General features: G+C 32.6%; 1 long non-coding RNA gene across 1 annotated transcript; it reads right to left on the bottom strand.

Moving 5' to 3' along the window:
• Nucleotides 1-18,936: 18,936 nt before the first annotated feature.
• LOC133296977 (uncharacterized) lies at nt 18,937-21,010 on the bottom strand. The gene is made up of 3 exons (XR_009749585.1): nt 20,883-21,010; nt 20,532-20,706; nt 18,937-19,224 (listed from the first exon to the last, which is right to left on the bottom strand). It is a non-coding gene; the product is annotated as an uncharacterized LOC133296977 (long non-coding RNA).
• Nucleotides 21,011-22,184: the final 1,174 nt, after the last annotated feature.

A 22,184-nucleotide genomic window follows, 5' to 3' on the forward strand; every position in this document is an offset into this window, starting at 1 on the left:
GAAGATTTGTCACTTTTCTTAGCTTTTCCACCAGGCTTTGTCTTCCTCACTCTCTTCATTCTTTTAGAACTTTTATTCCTCCTCATATTTGAAAATGCATCATTGTATGGGGTACTCCAGTCAAACAGAACCTTCCCACACAAAGTACAAGTGCTGTAAAAAGAACATTGAAATTCATAGTATGAGAATATAATTTTTTTTTTTCTACAAATCCTACTATCTTCTTAACAATAAATCCCCATTAATTTGCTTTTCACGGTACAAGATCAAGGGTAGTTAAAGGAACCAATCAATTATTTTTAAAAAAGTAATGAAATAGAAATAGAAAAATTCACCAGAAAAATTTGCTGGGAGAATCATTAGAGATGCCTTCAACTCTTATCTGACAAAACTTGCAACAATGACCACACCACCATTCAATGGCACAATGACTACAACACTCCATGGCAACTATTACGTTTGTTTAGTTTTGAAGAGCTGCAAAAACAGGGTGTCCTAATTCCTAAATCGACGTTGTGTTTAAGGTTCCAAGTCCTTGAGAAGCTAGTAAGTATCCCTTTATATAAATTTAAGATTGTAATCATGATTTAGTTTAGATTTTTTTTAAATGTAGAATCATATACGTAAAGCACGAATTATTAGTTGCTATCAACAAGTATCTTAATTTATATTTAAAAAACAAAAGAATCTTCTTCCCATATTTCTAAACTTGTAATTATCTAATTATTTTCATAATTTTTTTATTTAGATTATGTAAATATGATTCAAAATCTTTCCCAGAGTACAATTTCAATATAAATTCTCATGATAATGTAATTTTAAGAAAGTTAAGATTGTAATCATGATTTTCTTTATATTTTTTAAAAATATAATATTATATATGAAAAACACCAATTATTAAAAAAATAATATTTTTCAAATCACACTACACATTCTTGATAAATTGAAAAAAAAAATTATTATTCTTAAGGGAGATTATATTTATTACCTTTTTTTCTTACTACTTCTTACTATCAAATTTTAACCGTTGATTTTCGTCAATCTAACGATTATAACTTATTGGATCATATTTATTAATTAATTATTAGATTTCTAATAAATTATAACTATTAGATTGAAAGAAATCAACGGTTACGATTTGATAATAAAATAAAAATAAAAAAAATAAATATAATCTTTCCCTCGTTCTTATACAAACCTCATTCATTGGAGATAATTTCCTCTATCAACAACAACCGTTATTTCAGTTCGATTTAATCTGGTCCGACTACTCTTGAACAATATTATAAAAATCGGATAAATGCGGCTGGGTTGACGGTGAATCGGTTATATAATGATCCAATTTTCATATTAGACAACTTATATTATAGAACTTATATTATACAACAGTTAAACTAATGACTCGGCCCGATTCATAAAAAGAAAAAATTGGTTTATTTTTGTTAATTGATGTCTTTCTTTTTTTCACTCGTACACATAAATATTTTATTTTCTTTTGAAATATTTGAATGATTTGTATCTTATTAAGATAATTTTGATTTGATTTATAGTTAAATATGTCGTCTACTGAACCTGAAATACCTTCTTTTGTTAGATAATGATATGTAATTTATTATTTTTCATATTAAAATATTTCAAATTGGTATCATTTTTACATGTATTTAATATATTTATAGTTTTTTAATATAAATTATAGATATACATATACTTACAGAATCATGTCATTGAATCCACTGATTGAATTAGTGACTCAATATCTCGACCGAATCAATAACCGATCAGTAATAACATTGCTCTTGAACCCATTTTGGGAGTGGATTTACCAATATTATTTTTATTCCCAAAATTCAGAATGTAAATTTATTGACACCTGAAAGAATGGTTTGTATTATATCACTGCTTATTTTATTTTATTTTTTGATACATTATCACCGCTTATTTAAATTGTATCTCTTACACATTTTTTAAATTTTTTATAAAATTAATATATAATAAATTGTCTTTTTGCAATATACTTTTTAATATAAAAGACATGGGTGTTGATCCCGTCCTATAAATTATTAAACATTGTAAATTCTCAAATTAAAAAAATATAGGAAAATATAAAATAATTAAATAAATTAAATGCTCACCACTATTTAACAATTAAGCAGTATTAGGTCATTTAAAAAAAAAAACAGGTAAAATAACTATTCGGTAAAGGCCACGGATATAGCATGATAAGTCTTTTTGGGCTAACGAGACCTTAATATAATTCTTATTTGCGTAAAATCTTACTATCAAAATATTGAAAAGATTTCAAAAATAAAAATAAAAATCTCAAGATTCTCAATAACATATATATTTTTTCATTTTCCAATTTTTAATTGAAATATTTTTAGAAAATAATGTATGAAAATTGTAATATTCAAAAAAAATAAAAAATATATAAAATATATATATAAAGAGGAAGGTTATAGTTACAACCTTTTTTTTTACAACCTCTTACAACCATATATCATAACCGTTGATTTCCGTCAATCAACAGTTGTCATTTATTATGAATTAATAAATAATTAATGAGTTTAATTTGCCAAAATCATAACCGTTGGTTGACGGAAATCAACAGTTATGATATATGATTGTAAGAGGTTGTAAAAAAAAAGTTGTAACTATAATTACTCACATATATAAAAATAAAATAAAATAAAAAATAAAAATAAATAAATAAATAAAAAATAAAAGTTTGACGCCATCAACGCCAAAATTGGCGCCAAAGAGCCCAAAGTAGAAAAAAAAAAAAGAGTAAAAAGAACGACGCAAGTAGCGCCAAGAGTGTCAAAATTGGTGCCAGTCGCGCCAATTCTTACACGAAGGGCGTGGATATGTATCAGACCCCGTTTGCGCCAATTTTCACGCGAAGCGCTTGAACGTATATATATATATATGTTTATGTATATGTATAATAATAATAATAATGATAATAATAATAATAAAATGAAATAAGTAATTAAATATTAAGATAAATATATATAATATATAATATATTAATAATAAAATAAATAATAATAGTATAATAATTGAAATAAATATATGAAAATAAATAAAATGTACTACATGTAACGTGGAGGTACCTGAGGACGGCTCATGAAATATTTTCTAGAAACTTACACGTTGATGATTACGTGGTTAGTTATTATTTGAAAGGTAATCATTACTTAGTTATAATGTAACTAATTCGTTCAAATTTAACGAGATGCAATAGTAAGCAAGTCTCCTCGTGTGTGTGTGTGTGTGTGTGTATATATATATATATCGCTATCCATAAGAAGAGAAGAAGAACAGCGAGAAGAAAGAAAAAGAAAAAAAGAGAGAAAAAAAGAGAGAAAGAGAGAGAGAGAAATCAACAGAAAAAGAAAAAGGAAGGAAGAAAATGACGAGGCAGAAGATAACATTGGGTGATAAAAAAAATAAATTATTCTCTCATTTTTCTTACTTTTCAAACAATATGAATTTTTATACTATTGCCGTTCTTGTTAAAATTCTTCTCCTTAAATATTCTTTGAATTTATTTGTTACAGTAGTTAGTTTTGGCTTCATTCTACTACGTTTTCTTTATATTCTTTTAAATTGGTTTTTGATTGCTAATTGGGTCGTTATTTGGTATCAAATAATTATGAAGAGAATATGTAAATTTAACTGATGAAGACTGCTATGAACTGAACCACAGAGTTTGGGTTCAGACGATTATAGGGTAAGTGACGTCTTATCGTGGTTTGAGCTCCTCCACAATAAATCTTTCATATGTAGAAGACCCCAAAGTTGGAAAATTATTTAGCTTCAGTTAAATATTACACAATGTATTATTTATTATATTACTTCATTTCGTTAAATTATCTGAGAGAATAATATTTTCCGTTAATACGGCTAAAAATGGTTATAGTTAGAAAACCTCAATGTTACTGAGAATTTTCTCACGTGTGTTTGTTTTGTGCTAACCTTTTCAGAAAATCACAATGCCTAGTCTAAGCTTAGCAGGTGAAGGATGGAGTATCAATGTGTACTCTTACGAGGACCATATAGAGTTTTATATTGTAGTAGGAAATCAAGGAGCCGCTTCGATATTCTATGCTGATAGCGTGGAGACCTACACCTATAGGCTAGATTAGGATAAGACTTTTGTATTGTATAATTATGTGATGTAAAATATAAACAGAAGTGATGTAATATTTAGTAGACTGTAGGACCTATGTAAAATAACTCATTTTTGTATCTGACGTAACATTATCTATAAAGTAATGTTGGTAGATGTTTATATAATTTTCCTTACTGTTATTATCATCGATGTGTATTAATTAATAACATCAATTCCTTTCCATCTTATTTCTCACTGACTATGTGGAAACGTAAATATAAATGTAAATAAAAGAAATCATGTAATATTCCTTATAAACGTTTGTAGTAAGGAATGTTACAAAAATATTATAAGAAATATTTTCATCATATTCATTCAAGTGTTTTTAATAAATATGTATTGATTTTTTTTACACAAACAAGAAAAAATAAAAAATAATTCTCAAATTATGATTACCAATAATAAATTTAATAAATTATAATAATTATCAAAGATTGCGAGATAAATTAAAATTATGTAAGATGTTAAATATTTTTTAACTCAATAAATTTAATGTTAATTTATAAAACAATGACAAACTTGGCTAATTTGAAAAAATATTTATTTTTATATAAACATTTCTTTTTTGGCAAATTAGAAAAATAATAATAATCAAATTGTTATTATTAAAACAATAAATTCAAAAATTTTAAATTTGAAGAGATTTCAAATATCACAAATGAATATTATATATGTATCTTAGATAGGGCATATTGGGAAAAAAGCTTTTCACAATGGAGTAAATCAGAAATTAATTTGGAATTTTGATATATTGTGTTTGGGATTGGTGTTTGTCCTTTTATTTTTATTTTTTTATACATAGTGTTTATATTTTTAAATGACATAGAACTATGTCATTTTAAGTGAGATAAAAGATACAAAATAAAAATTATGGATGGAGAAAATTAAAAAAAAATTAATTTGTCATAGGTATTGCCGGGGGAGCAGCATCTGGCCAGACAGCAGTTTGTGATATGATTATTCAGCAGCTTCATGATCAAAGAGTTGTGCTTATTAATCAGGTAGTCAAAGAGTTTGTCAAATTGAGAATTTATTGCCTGTGAGTCTGTGACTCTGACTCAAAAAGATATTGACTTATTGAGGGCCAACAACTTACAGTTAGTTTTTATAAAATAAAATAAAATAATTAACTGCATCCAGTTTCCTCCTTTATCTTGAATCCTCTTGGTGTTTATTTTGGTTCCCTTTGATATCCAAAGAATCTATTGGAATGATTTTAATAGCTTTCTTTTGTATTTTCATTGTAACATTAACCCTCTGTCAGCTACCATTTATAATACCAAAATTCCCCCACCTGTGTTCTCTTTATCCAATCAAATTTAGTATTCTGTTTTTCTCACCCCCACATTTTTCATGAACAAGTATGTGTTTCTCTCAATATTCCCCTCAAATTATCTTAAACTTTCTTACCAAAAGTAGTCCAACATTTGAATATATGATCCACCATTGTTTTGGTGATATAAGCAAAAATTTCTTTGCATTTCTTTTCTATCATTTATGTTTTTAGTTTCTTTTAAAACTTTTATAATATTAGTTTTTCCTTTTTTTCATCTTTTACCATTTTGTCTGGGCATGTTCCAAAATTTGGGTTGATGTTTCTTATTGGAATCATGATGAGACATTGAGCATAATAAAATAATTATATAATTTATAACAGGATTCTTTTTACCATAATTTGACTGAGGAGGAACTTTTAAGAGTACAAGATTACAACTTTGACCATCCTGGTAATTTCAATTATACCTCATTATTAGTGGCTTTCTCTTGGGCCGTTTGGTACGTGGCTTTTGTTAAGATTCTCGGGAAACTGATTTTTTTTTAAATTTTAAATTTTCGGATATTATTGTAAACTGAATGTAAAAATCATATTTTTGAAAATCAAGATTCTCGGGCAAATTTTTTTTTTTTCCTCTACCAAACACGATGTCAAGATATTATGTGGGATGAATGCACTCACTTTGGATGTTTATTTTATTTCCTCTATTTTAATTCTATTTGTTGTCCTAAATCTGGAATTCTATTTTTCGTAAAATGCTTTTTGAGGACGAGGTTAAAAAGCCCAATTCCAGAGTGCAACCCCAATACCTTTTTTTTTAAGAGAAAAGTGTGTATGATTTTAAAGGATGTAAAATTGTGTCATTTTAAGTGAAAGAAAGAGATAGATAAAAAAAGAGAGAGTGGACAAAAAAATATAAAGGTGTGGGTCCCACCTCTTTGTGAGAGTGAAAGAATATAAGTTGTGTCATTTAAAAGAATAAACATTTTTCCCTTTTTTTAATATCAAAATTTTCTTCATTGGATTCTTGACTTCATTGAGTTTAATTTTGATGCTCTATTAACATAAAATCATTTCATACTATTATTTAATTTTGTGTTAATATTTTATTTAATAAATTTAACTATGTTCATAATTATGTGGTATTACATCATTAAGTGCCTGATTGGGAAAAAAAATTAGCTTCTTTTCTCCTTATAATAATAAAAAAAAATTATAACGAAGAAAAAAAGTCAAAAATTAAAATTTCTAGAGATTAGCATTAACTTTTTTCAAGTTGTGTTAAATGAGCAGCTTTTAAATAATTTTTAAATTAAAATTTTTATATAATAATTAAATAGCTTTTAACTTTATTTTTAAAGCTTTATTTTTTATTTTTATCTTAAAAATAACTTTTAGTTTAAAAAGAAAGTGTACTCTAAATATAAGTATTTAACTTTTACTCACTACCCGTACATCAAAGTTAAATTATTGTTGTTTTTGGCATATATTAGTACACATGACAACACGGGAACGTGATTCCTGCATGACAAGGGCAGCCACATGGCTGATAATGTACCGCGTTTTATGCAATTAAACTTTGCGCGTTTTGGTACAATTACTGATTGGCCATGAATAAATGCAAATAAGGCCGTTGTGTATGTGTCAGGTCTTAAAGTCATTTTCGTTCTTATAAATTATATAACTAATAAGTTTGACCAAAAAATTATTCCAGTCAAACCATACGAAAATGACACTACTAAGCTCAAAAAAACTTAGTCTTGGCTAGGCCTGAATAAGCCTATATATTTTTCAAGACAGTTGCTGCATTCATATGTCAATATTTCAATTAGCACATTCCTTTAAGCCTTTTTTTTTTATATTTTTCTTTCTTTTTTCCAACATCATTATAATCTACTCAAGTGAGCACACAGAAAACAGAAATTCCCATGTGTATGCCATTTTGGGCTTGAACTCAATTGCAAGCTTGAAGCCTACAAAGACACTAGATTCACATCCTCAATTGCTGCAGATTTTACATGTCTGAATGTTGCTCAAATTATGTAATTTAAATTTTAAATAAAAAATACTAATTTTATTTTTCCATTTAAAAGTACTTAACATTTTTTCCATTTTATTTTTCCGGGTAGAAGTTTGAGTCTAATTGGCGAGTATAAATGAGAGACAACAAATGCAATGAGCAACAAAGCCTGACACATAGTGTCAGAACTGTTACCGAAGAGACATTGGATACAAAAATTCTCTATCGAATTCACATCACATGCCCATCTTCCATCTCCAAAATGAAGATCATGCTAAGACCTTTGCTTATTGGATTTCTTTCCTAATGCTTGTTCTGATGATATTATATGTCTCAGCATTTATGTTTTCTTGAGTTTTGTGCTTCCCAAACTTTGCTTTTTTCTGCGGATGAATCATTTTAGATTCAAGTAAGATGATAATTCATTGAAGAGAAACTAATAGTTTGACAAATGATAATGATAGTTTATGAATTTACCAGGCCCTACAAGCAAAAGGAAGGATATCTATTTATTGTTTTGGCAAATGAAAATTCCGCTTAGAACAGTGTTACCCAAAAACTAGGACCAAAACAACACAAATGAAGGCTGATATGAACACAAAAACTTTTGCCCAAAAAAAGTCACATACGCACACCATAAAGTGGTTATGAAATTGGTGTTGTCATTCTTGTTTAAAGATTCAAGAATTAGTCCATGTATTGAAAAATATGCTCCTAGATAATGCACATTTGAGCAAAAACTGATATAGAAAGATTCATTTGTAGGAAAACTTAGATTTATGCGGAAGCGGTTTAGGACCTAGTATATTGGTATGCTTACCGAATCATCCTTGTTTCACAATTACCTCTCGGTGCACAGGTCTCGTGTAGAATCTTCCCTTGTAGGATTCCTCTTCACGAACAGCTCACCTCAGCGCCGCAGCACGAACAACTTTCTTGAAGCTGGACTGTGGCAGATCTTCCAGACTATCTCTCGAGGAGGATGAGATGGATGTGTGGGCAACCGTTCAGATGATGAACGTCTGCCTCTTGGGGTTTGTTTCTGATGATCTGTTCACCTTGGAGGCACAAGAGGAGAAAACTATGAATACATACGCTTAGGTCTTAGACATAACTCAACCCTAAGCCTCATGGGCTCAAGTTTCACTGAAGCCCAATAGGACTTTAGTGACCAAAAGAGCATATATCCAACAATCTCCCACTTGCTCTTTAAGATACAAACTTGAGTTCGTAAATCCAAGACCATGTAGCCCATAAGCTACCATCATCTGATAATATACCCCATCCCTTGTCTCGAGCTAGCCTGGGGACCTACCATTTGTCATTGATCAAGGCTCCTGATAATCTTTACAAGATTATATAATTCGGCGCTACTCCACTAAAAGCCCGAACGTGAACTCCAAGATTAATGACCTTTATAACATTAATATGCATTGCCCCTTTATAGAATGTCTATAATTCATTGATTAGTTTTCTGTAACCCAATCAATTATTTATTCCCTTGACTTTGATAATTTCTCTAATGGATTACATGCACTGGCCAGTGTCTTTAATATCCAAGTACCGAAATATATCAAGGGGACATTTCCTATAAATTCCTTGTTGTTTATCTCATAAATACTGATAATCAAATAATCTCACTCCCAAAACACCGAGTTATTGGCCGTCAAAAGATCGGACCTCACCCGTTGGTAAATCAAAGAATGAAGACTATATAATTATTTATTTAAAATAAACACAGGATTAAGGGCAACTACATAACTATAGTTATCTGGAAATTTGATTCCTTATGACAGAAAGAACAACCTTAATCAAATCTCTCATTGATCCTTTCAATGTGAATGTTAATTCACACCAATATTTTACAATGATTCGGACTAAATCATTTCATAAAATATTGCAGCCTGAATAAAGTGCCCAACTTTATTTAACGGCTGTGACTCCATTCATCAATTGTGAGAACCTATGATCATGTCCTCCATGAACGTATCCATATGATCATATACTCCACAATTTGATCCGGACCTTTATGTTTGTAAATAGTGCGCAAAATAAATAAATAAAACCTTATTTATGAAATTCAGAAAATTATTTTATTGTTTCATCGTCTTACTCCAAGAGCACAATGAAATCAATAACTCTCACTTGCTTAATGCAAGTCTGGGATCCTCCTAAGACCCAAAGAAGTAACATGCCTCTCGAACACAAGTTCAGGCAAACTCTTAGTAACTGGGTCTGCAAGATCCACCTCTAATGCTATCTGAGTTTAGTGAAAAACTCATAGCTCGAGGTTGATTTTCTTGAGTCAATATCCACTTGAAATAACTGAATTTTTGAAAACTCAGCTTTTCAAGACTCCCACTAGAATATACCAGCATATAATCTCTCGTTCTCCAAAGATACTTGAGTACATGCTTAACAATAATCTAGTATTCCTCTAGGTTCAAAATGGTACTATCTCACTACTCCCACTACGTGACAGATGTCTGGTTTAACGCCCAACATGATATGCGTGAGTCTACCTTTGCCAAAGCATAAGATATCTTGCTCATGCATTCTTCCTTCTTAGAAGTCTTTGGTCACTCCTTAGGAAGATGAATTCCACATCTGAGAATTATAATTCTTCTCTTAGAATTCTCATGTTAAATTTTGGGTTTTGTCAATGTAAGTAGCCTGAGGTGATGCCAACAACTTATTCTTTCGGCCTCATAAGAGTTTTATACCAAGAATATAATTGGCTTCCCCAGTACTTCCATACCAAAACACTAACTTAGCTAACTCTTTATGCTTGATATTACCTCCACATTGTTTCTAATAAGGAGAATTGAATCTGAAATATATTGTATATTCAAGTATATGAGTTTGTACAAGGAGGCTCTCTATTTATAGAGACTAAAAGACCTAATGGGATGACCTAATGGGCCAAGCCCACAATCTAGACTATTCTAGACTATTCTAATAATAAATTAATATTATTTCTAACACTCCCCCTCAAGCTGGTGCGTATATATCAAAAGCTCCCAGCTTGTTACAAATATGATCTATTCGGGGACCTCTAAGAGCTTTAGTGAATACATCCGCAAGTTGATCATTGGAATTGACAAATGCTGTCTCGATCTCCCTTGACTGGATCTTTTCTCTAACAAAATGACAGTCAATTTCTATATGCTTGGTCCTCTCATGAAAGACTGGGTTAGAGGAATATGCAAAGTGGCTTGGTTGTCACAAATGAGCTTCATAGGCCTTTGTTCACAGAGAGGACGATCGGCAAAGTCGGAGGAGGTGCAGGCTGACGACGCTGGTATGTGAGGAGAGGACGATCTGCAGGTATGGAGGTAATTGGTTGCTCCTCTGGAATAGGGTCACCTGCAGCTGGTAAAGACAAATCAAGAAAAGGAACAGGAAGGACCTGATCAACTTGGGACACTGGAGACAGAGTAGAGTGAAAAGGCTGCTGATCAAGGAAAATGACATCAGCAGAAACAATATAACGCTTGAGATCAGGAGAATAACAACGATACCCTTTTTGAAAACGTGTATACCCAAGGAAAATACATTTGAAGGCCTTGGATGTCAACTTGTCTTTACCTGGAGTAAGATCATGAACAAAACAAGTACAACCAAAAATATGTAAAGACAGAGGATAAGAAGGTGCTCCGGAAAACAAAATACTGTGGGGAACATCATTATTTAGCACAGAAGAGGGCATGCGGTTGATAAGGAAACATTAGGTGATAATAGCATCTGCCCAAAAACAGAGTGGGATATGAATGAGAAGGGTACGTGCAGTTTCAACTAGATGTCTATTTTTACGTTCAGCGACTCCATTTTGTTGTGGAGTGTGGGGACAGGTAGTCTGGTGTATAGTCCCTTGTGTATCCAGAAATTTAGAAAATTCAAGAGACACATACTCTTTTGCATTATCACTGCGCAAGATTTGAATAGAAGCACCAAATTGAGTTTTTATTTCTGCACAAAACTTTTGATAAATTGAAAATAACTCAGAACGATTTTTCATTAAATAAACCCAAGTGCAACGGGAGAAATCATCAATAAAGGTGACAAAATACTGAAAACCCAAAACAGACGTTGTTCGACTCGGACCCCAAATATCAGAATGAACAATAGAAAAAAGAGCATCAACTCTTTTATTGACTCTATTAGCAAAGGAGGAGCGAGTGTGTTTTCCTTGCTGACAAGAATGACAGTTTAAAGACTTAAGATTGGATAAAAAAGGAACCATATGCTGAAGCTTGGAGAGGTTTGGATGACCCAGACGGCTGTGAATTAGCTCAGGAGACTCTGTGAGAGAACAGGCTACTGGAGAAGGTGGTGCAATCAGATAGTAGAGACCTCGTGACTCAACGCCTGCTCCAATCGTCTTCCCCGTACCCGAATCCTGCATAGAAAAGGATTGTTTAGAGAAGGTAATAGTACATGAATGAGAATGAATCAACTGGCTAACAGAGATTAAATTAAAAGGATTGCCAGGTATATAATAAACAGAACTCAAAGTTAAAAGAGGAGTTGGGTTGGCTTCCCCAATTCCACGAGCAGGAGCCTTAGTGCCATCAGCAAGAGTGACAGGGGGTAGGTTATTAGAATAAGAAAGTGAAGTGAAGAGATCTTTATTACCACAAAGATGATGAGTAGCACCTGAGTCTATTATCTAGGGTCCAAGAGATGATTGATAAAAACAAGCAACATGATTACCAGTGTCTTGAGTAGGATGCTGAGAAGAAACCTTCTTGAGAAGTGCCTCATAGTCGACACTTGAAAGAGTTACTAATCCAGTTGAAGGTGGAGTAACATCAGTTTGAGCAAAGTTGGAAGTCGATGGCTTCAAATGAGGGTACTTCCTATAGCAGCGTTCTTCAAAATGCCCAAGATTCTGGCAATAATTGCAACGAGGCCTCTGTCTGCGGCCACGTCTGCGACTGCGTCCACTGTTCCAATTGGAATCACTGGCCCGAGAAAAGAATGGAGATGGGGTAGTACCGGAGATGATGCCAGTCGTGTTTTTGGACGCATTATTTGAGCCCTCCATCACAAAATAAAAGGAGATGACCAGAAAATAGCAAAGAACTACAAGAAAGCAAGAAATCGCGCAAAAACGTTGCACAAAAGTGTCCAAACAACGGGTTTTTCAGTGATATCTTTCAAACGGATGGGACCCACAACGAACGGAGACCAGATCTGGAAAGAGGGTGAGGAGACGAGCAAGATGGTGGTGGTCTGGCCTGGAACGGTGGCCGGACGGTGGCTCACGCGCCGGAACAGTGGCTCGGCCGCCGGAGACTTCCACCGGCGCGTGGCGGCGCGTGGATGCTCCGATCAACACGTGGCTTGGACAGACAGGGTCGCCTCCCTGAGCCGCTCCTGATCGCGTGGTGGTTGGTCGGAAAAGTCGCCGGAAAAGCAGTCTGACGGCGGTGAACAGTGGCGGATGGTGGTTTTGTGGCGGTTTCCGGCGATGAACGGAGGATGACGATCTTTTTCCTGATGATACGAGGTTGAGGACAAGAAATTTGTGACTAAATAAGGGTTAGGTGTGAAAGGATGGTTGCCGGTATGATGCACGACAGTAAAAAGAAAGAAAAAGATATATATGCGGAAGCAGAGCCCTCAAATCAAGAGCTCTGATACCAAATTGAATCTGAAATATATTGTATATTGAAGTATATGAGTCTGTACAAGGAGGCTCTCTATTTATAGAGACTAAAAGACCTAATGGGATGACCTAATGGGCCAAGCCCACAATCTAGACTATTCTAGACTATTCTAATAATAAATTAATATTATTTCTAACAAGGAGCATATCATCTACATAAAGTACCAGAAAATCTACTGTCTTCCGTTGTATCCTTTACATACAAATACACATCATTCATCAAGGTTCTCTCAAAATCAAAATTTTGATAACCTGATCAAAACTGATGTTTCAAGACCTGGATGCTTGCTTAAGTCTATGAAATAGACTTTCACAACTTGCATACCGTGTGTTCCTACTCATTTGCTATAAACCCTTTTGGTTGTTGTATGTAGATATCCTGACATCCAACTCCCAAAATGAAATCTCATAATTGAGACTTATAGCAACTAAGAGAATCTGGATAGACTCAAGCATGGCGTCTGGCAAAAAATGCCTCCAAGCTAGCTTTGAAGGTTTTCACCTTTCTGTCCATCCTCTCTTTGCCTTTTATGTCCACATGCACCTTGGGGGTTTTACCCCTCTTGGCGTCTTTACTAGGACCGAACGGAGTTGAAATACAAGTACTTCATCTCATTGTTCATAGCCTGAGCAACACTTGATCAACAACATCTTCTAGTGCATTATCGTAACTAGTAGGATCAATGTCACTCAACAAGAAACAACTTGAGAGTTAACAATGTTCTCTCCTACTACGAATGTACTGCACTAGACCTTGTGTGTTTATAGGTAAAACAAAGAGTGGGTCAAATGATGGATCTTCAATTTCTTGAGGATCCGCTTATCCTTGATATTGTTCCTTTACATGTGATACTAATATTTCTACTAGTTTCACTTATATATTATCATGTTGAATTTCCAATCATGGTTTTCTTGTTTGTTCACTTAGAGATATATCTATCCCCTTTCGAACAATCAAGGGAACAGTGGATGAAGCTTCTAGAGATTCTGGAAATTCTTGATCTGAGATAAATCTCATCAAGAATAACCTAACTTAAGAGCTTATAATTTCTTATCTAGTCCTCCTTTAAGAAAATCATGTGAGTGCTCACTTAGATTATCTTGTCCTTAAGACTAAATAAGAAATCATCCCTAGTTCTCTTAGGGTAGCCAAAAGATATGCACTCTTCCATACAAGATTCCATCTCATTTGACTGCTGTTGTAGGACGTGTGCCGTAGCACCCTAAATCCGAATATGGTTTGATCTGGGCTTGCACCCTTTCCATAATTCTTTAGGAGTCTTTACAACAAACTTTGACGGAATCAAGTTAAGAAGATACATTTCCTTCTCTTAGGCATCTCCCTTGAACAACATTGGCAAAGATGAATAACTGAACATAATCTTCACCAAGTCTAGAAATGTTTGATTTTTGTATACTGCAACTTCATTCAACTAATGCGTTCTTAGAGTTGACAGTTACAAAAACTATCCCCTCTTAAATCAGGTAAGACCTGAAATTACCAGACAGGTAGCCAAACACTTTAGTAGACCAAAGTGTTTTGATTTGAACACCTACATGCTTTTCTGCCTCAGACTAAACCTCTTGGAAATTTCCAACAACTTTAGACTTATGGCGCACTTGATTCATCTGTCCAAATCCAGAGTAAACATTCATATAATGAAGTACTCATCACCTCTTCTGGTCTGAACGCTAATTGGTCCACATACATTAGTATGTACCAGTTCCAGTTGAATAGTTGCGCAAACCTTTTTGGCCATTGTAGGATTGCTTGTTACTTTACCTTCCAAACAGGACTAACATGTAGCTGTTAGTTAAAAGATTATTGAACTTTCAGTCCCTTTTTTAACTAAAATATGTTTCCTACTTGAGATAATATGACTCAATCACAAAGGCCAAAGTTATGTTTCATTTGAAACTTTTATTTCTTTGGTGAAAGTTCTTGTTCATCATCCTTTCCATTCAACACAACAAATTTAAAAAAGGGTATATGACATAGGTAATAAAGACTATTTAAACAATGTACCAGAACAAACAAGACGAAGATGAACATCGAAATGTAACTGAGGAATCAATTGCATTGTCAACCCATGTTTTAACCAAAACAACTAACAAAAAATGAATTCCTCTTGAAATCTGGAACAAATAAACAGTCACCCAAAACCATAGTCTTATAAATAACTTGTCCTACTGCAAATGCAGACACAAGTTCCTATTTTCAAGCTTAAAATATCTATGTCCATTGCTGACAGGTATGCCATGTTTGAACTACTACAAAGAGTAACAAACATAATCAGTGATTCCTGAATCAATAATTCATTCACTGATCAGGCCTTGATATGCCCATGTCAGGTTCTTTTCATCACCTCTGGGCAATTTTTCTTTCAGTATCCCTTCAGTCTGCACTTGAAGAACTTGCCTTTCGGCTTCTTCATAGCAACTGATTTGACAACTGATAACCAAGTCATTTTGTTCTTATTATCACCCTTGGGTTTCCCTTTGGATTTAACAAGACTCTTAGCAAAACCTGCACCGACTGCATTCTGTCTAGCAGAGCTGCTAGACGCAGCAAACATGTCATTAAGAGTCTGAAGCATTTCTACTCCACTCTTAATCATGTACACTTGCTTCAGCAAGTATTTGGAAAGACTGACAATAATATAGCAGCGAACTACTATATCTGCCATTTCCTAATCTGAGAAATGCATCTTAGTTTCCTTAGACGCATTCTTTGCAGGTTGCTATGGCCCTTGCATTGTTAGAACAAATTTTAGCTTCCATGTTTTAGAACAATATCAAAAAATTTACTTTTTACTTATTCATAGTTGGTACCATCTAGAGGTTTTCGACTCAAAATTATTTTTAAGATATTTTCTGAAAAACATATAAAGCACACAATTACAAACAAATAATGCAATAAACAAACGAAGTGCGAGTAGATTCTCATAACTACTCTTGTTTATTGTTAACAATCCTTCAGTTTATCTTTACAAGGCTTACGATGGGCAAGTCACTTGTAAAAACCAAAATTGTTATTTGGGCCTTCAGTGCCATTGCCATAGCCGATAAGCAACATTTTCTAATTTCCAAGAATTATTTAATTGAGAGTATCCTTTGTTCGATTTCAAAAACTATATAAGTAAGAGCGCCGATAAACGTGCACTAAGCTTAACATAATTTTGAAAGCATTAAGGTCCTGAAATCCGGTCACTTTACGTCAGCGTGTGCTCCAAACAATCATGATACATGAAGGTTGTATGCAGCGTGTGTTATTCCATGACCATTTCAGAAAACCCACAAATTACTCGCAAAATAAAAGAATTCTCTTAGGAAATTTTCTCTAATTATTTTTCTAGATTTAAATCATCCAAATAGCTGACTTAATTATTAATCTAGATTGCAACAATCATAATAATTATCATTTATGAGGATAATTTGAAATCAAAATAATTTCCATAACGATTATTTGTCTTGATGTTAATTATCCAAAATTAATTAATTCAATTATTAATCTAGATTTTTAATAAAAATCATAATAATTATTAATTAATTTCTTAGGATGATTTAAAATCAAAATAATCCCATAATAACTATCATATTAGTCGCTGAAGACATAATAGCTATTATGCTCATGCAATCATACAAGTTATGCAACAATATGGCACCACCTATTCTATATGGCATGTTATCGCAATAAAGCATGTTATCAATCATATAATTTATACCAATCAATAAAAGCATTAAATAATAAAATCTAATTACTTTAATCCATGACATTCCTATTTTAAAGAAAATAAAAAAAATGTTACAACTTTGGAATTCAACTTTCGCCTAACCCATAGTATCTGTCTCAAGCCCCTTTAGGGTTTCCATGGGTCCAAAGCCCAAAGACCCAATCCTTTGGCGAGAAACCCTAGGACGCGAAAGAGGAACCCTAGCCGTCAGGTCTGCCGCGCCGTCACCCGAAGTCAAATCAGGCCTAAACTCCAGGGGAAGGACTGTCACATAGAGACGAGTGCACCGCCGCCGGAACCACCCAAAAAGGTGGCCGGACGCTCTCTCACTCTCCCATTCTTTGCCGGAGAGTGGCGGCCACTCTCAGCCTCTTGTGGAGGCGCGTGGTGGAGCGTGGAGTCTCCGATGGAGGTGATCCACCCACCGTTGCGTTTGTTTTTCCGTCCTCTTTCCAACCATATATAGATCGCCCCATTCCGAGATCTTTAAGTCCTCCAAAAGTCTCCGACGGTGCTGACTACGCATCTTCCTCGCGATTTCTCGATCTTGAACTTTTACAAAATATTGAAAAAATACACAGAAATTCCAAAAATAAACAAAAACAGCAAGGAGGAAACCTAATCATATGAGATTAGCCTCCTTGTTACAAATCGAGAAATACACGAGAGACCCTAACCATGGATTAAAGCATTTTTACCGATTAAAATTTAAACTTTTATGAAAATGAATTATAAAATACACATGCTAGATTCATACCATAATCCTAGAACCCTAGGTGCCACATTTCAAGAAGCAAAACTAATTACATGAATAGTGAAACTAGATTCACATACCAATGTACAGCCAAGGCTCTGATACCAATTGTAGGAAAACTTAGATTTATGCGGAAACGGTTTAGGACCTAGTACATTGGTATGCTTACCGAATCATCCTTGTTTCACAATTACCTCTCGGTGCGCAGGTCTCGTGTAGAATCTTCCCTTGTAGGATTCCTCTTCACGAACAGCTCACCTCAGCGCCGCAGCACGAACAACCTCCTTGAGATGGTTGTGTGGGCAACCGTTCAGATGATGAACGTCTGCCTCTTGGGGTTTGTTTCTGATGATCTGTTCACCTTGGAGGCACAAGAGGAGAAAACTATGAATATATACGCTTAGGTCTTAGACATAACTCAACCCTAAGCCTCATGGGTTCAAATTTCACTGAAGTCCAATAGGACTTTAATGACCAAAAGAGCATATATCCAACATCATTATGATAGAAACCAAAAAGCATACCTGATGAATACCATATCAAATCCTGAAGAGAAACCTCAGAATTGAATCTTAATCATTTGTCATAGTTATGTATGACTATAATCTTTATTGATACAAGCACAACATAAAGTGGAATAAGTTACCCTCATAATATCTGTTATTGACAAAATGGAAGGTTCTTGACTTTAACCAATCCATAGCAATAGAAGAAACTATCATAGGAAAGCAAATGCTTCAACACGTAATCACAACAGAACCAGAAAATGCGGTTTGGTTCAATAGAGTCCTACTAGAAAGCAGAACAAGGCAAAATCCTTAGCCAATTGTGTCCACCTTTGTTGCAAACATGGTTTATTTTAAATTAGTTGAAGAATTAATTTCCCTACTACTGGTATGCGATCTTTTGTTTTGAGCTCTAAGGAATAACTGTTGGTTAATTGTAAAGCCCATGATAGGCGAGCTCTAATGCCTTAGGAATTATTGTTTTGGAAAATCAAATGTGAATAACAAAATCACATATTAGTTAAAAATGGAAAAATGAGAATCATATAAATAGAATGAGATGTAGCGTGGATTCATGAGTAATTTTTCTTGTCAAAAAGCAATCTTTTTTTTATGTTTTGGAAGTCACTATATGGAGAAATAATCAAGTACCAAATATGCTTATATGGAAATGGCATCACAGACAAAGTTTAAATCACACACTACTGATTTTAATAAAAACAAAAAAGTTTCAATTATTTATTTTAACTATACATAAGCATATGAAATACTAGAAGTTCAGCTTTTTTTTTCTCAGTACAATCATGCAATCTTTACATTTTTCAACCTTTGATACCAGGAACATAGCCACATGGATGTCCCTAAGCAAAGAAAAACTAACATAAATCCTAAGACATCCAACAATCACTCTACTCTATTTAATGTCAAATTAGCAAGCTATTCAATCTGAAGCATACTGATACTATGCAACACAGGACTAAGCCTCTTCAATAGTTATCAGCCTCTTCAATAGTTATCAGAAGTCTTAGTTGTGTCAGAATTTACAGCTTGCATCTCTTCCTTCATAATAGGACCCTTAGAAGCTGTATCCTGCAAGGTGTGTGTCCGCAGAACATATAGTCAATTATAAGATTTAACTAAACAAGTAGAAAATATTGCATGAATGCAAAAAATAAAGAATAATTAACTCAGAATTTAAGAGCTGAATTGACAAAATCACCCAACAGAGGCTTGGAAGGCAAGAAAATATGACCACATAGACAAATACAAAAGCAAAGAGAAAATACAGTATATTAGAGTTTCCCTGATACAATTTGCATCTGTGGTGGCATGTATACATACTTCAGTATTTACCTAACAGGTTGTAGGATGCTGCTTGATGGGGAGTCTCTGGCTATTAAATCACCAAACTCAAGGCCACAATTTGGGAGATGAATTAGAACATAAATAAAGATAAGACTTCAATTGATCTAAATTTTTGGAGACTATGAAATAAAGGTTAGGTAAATATCAATGGCAATGTTGCTAGATGTTGACCTTGACAAAATCTATGGTTCTTTCATTGCAATTCCAACCTTGGATTTTTCACTGTTTCCCTTATCATGAATATTAGATCCACTTTCAACTAATTAAAATCAAATACTATATATTGATCGAGATCCGAAGCCATAAGAAACTATGAGTTCTTTAGACAAGACACAGACAAAAGTAGTAATATTAAGGAAACATAAATCAGATAAAAAGATGGGGTTTTCGTTTGTCCTTTAACATGACACAAAAAAGTTTCCTGCACATATAATATCTTATGGAGCTCGCACTTTCTAAAGCAAAAAAAAAAAAAAAAAAACTAAGGCACGCAAAACGAATCTCTATAACATTACACAATCACTTTTCCTACAACATATTTTTATAAAACCCTAAAAAGATAGCTCTACAGTGCACACAAATATAAGTTGCAGAACGTACAAAAATACAGAACAATGCACAATTTTGATTTACCCAATCTTATTTCATCTTTGGAATATATGTCCCGTTTCTCAACTTTTCTAACGTGCTTAGTCTTTCTCCCACTCTTATTTTTCTAGAACTTTCATTCCTCATCCTATTTGAAAATATTGATTATCTGTGTTTAATCTCTTTTGTTTTATCTTTACATTTTTAGTTTATTAATTTTGTGACTACATTAAGAAGAATTTATCAATTCCTAAAATTTAACTTCAAGTCTTATACCTCCTATTTGCTAAATTATATTAACACACAATTTGTTCCCTTATCATAATTCATAACACCTGGATAAGTAACAAAATGTACGAAAAACTAAACATACTATCCTTCTGCTATAACTGTACAGCAAATCAACTGACCAAAAAGTTACGAACAAAATTAAGAGTACTTACTCATGATCCTTTATAATAATAGGAAGATTTGTCCCTTTTCTTAGCTTTTGCATAACGCTTTGTCTTCATCAGTCTCTTCATTCTTCTAAAACATTTTTTCCTCCTCCTATATGAAAATACATGTTTGAATGGCATACTCCAGTCAAACAGAACCTTCCCACACAAAGTACAAGTGCTGTGAACAGAACATTGAAATTCATAGTATGAGAATATAATTTTGTTCTACAAACCCTACAATCTTCTTAACAGTGAATACCCATTGTTATTTTTCCACGTTATAAGATCAAGAGTAATTAAAGGACCAATCAATTTTTTTGAGAAAAGTAATGAAATAGAAATAGAAAAATTTACCAGAAAAATTTGCAGGGAAAATCATCAGCGATGCCTTCAACTCTGGTTTGACAAAACCTGCAACAATGACTACACCATTCCATGGCACAATGGCAACAATTTTAGTTTTGAAGAGCTACAAACAGAGCGTTTTCTAAATCCTGTGTTGTGTTTAATGTTGAAGTGCTATAAATAGGGATAGTGGTTCCTAAATCCTTGGGGAGCAAGTATCTCCTTGACTAGGTTCCTTAGATGTTATCAACAAGGTATCTTTATTTAAATTTAAATATTCATATTTCGAATATCAAGATTTAATTTAGATTATTTTAAATAGAATATAACATTATGCTTCGGAAAAAACGTTTGTCCTTTTAAATGATATAATTTTATGTCATTTTAAATTTTAACAGTTTGATTTCCGTCAATCAACGGTCAGAATTTATTGAATTTTATTGTGAATTAATAATTAATTAATAAATTTGACCCAACAAATTCTAACCGTTGATTGTTTAAAATGATATAAAATTATATCCTTTAAAAGGACAAACTTTTTTCTATGGTCTATGGATTCAATTTTTCTACGGTCAAAGTAGATAATTTATCTACATTGAGCCCAAAATAACGTCGTTTTGAGACGAAAATCAAAATATTTTTGTAATTATAATCTATTTCAGGATTATAATAGTCTTTTTCATTGTAATTTTTTTAATTTTTCAATTCAAAACGATATCATTTTGAAAGAAAAGATAACTTATATACATTCACTGTAAAAACATTAAAGCAATTATCTAATTAGTCTTTTTGGGCTAACAAGACATTAATATATTCTTAATTGCGGAAAATTTTACAATCAAAATATTCAAAAGCTTTCAAAAAAAACTCAACAATATTTTATTTTTCATTTTCCAACTTTTAATTGAATTTTTTTTCAGAAATATAGCAAATATTTTCATCATATGCATCGGATTTTATTTAGTAAATACACATTGAATTTTTGAACATACAAGAAAAGAATGAAAAACTAATTCTTAAATTATCATCTTTAAAAATAAATTTAATATTTATAACTTTCTAATAATTCTAAAAGATTGCAATATGAATTAAAATTAATTATGTTAAATACTTTTGAACTTAATAAATTTAATGTTAATTTCCAATTTACAACTTAGCCAATTGAACAAAATACTAACTTATATATAAGCATTGCATTTTTGGCTAATAGGAAAAATAATTTATCATCAAATTATCAATATTAACAATAAATTCAAAAATTTTAAATTTGAAGAGATTTCGAAATATCACAAATTAAAATTATTTACCAAA

This window comes from Gastrolobium bilobum, unplaced genomic scaffold (assembly GCF_033153095.1).
Source record: "Gastrolobium bilobum isolate Gb01-03AN ecotype WA unplaced genomic scaffold, APGP_CSIRO_Gbil_v1 utg2614, whole genome shotgun sequence".
NCBI lineage: Eukaryota > Viridiplantae > Streptophyta > Magnoliopsida > Fabales > Fabaceae > Gastrolobium > Gastrolobium bilobum.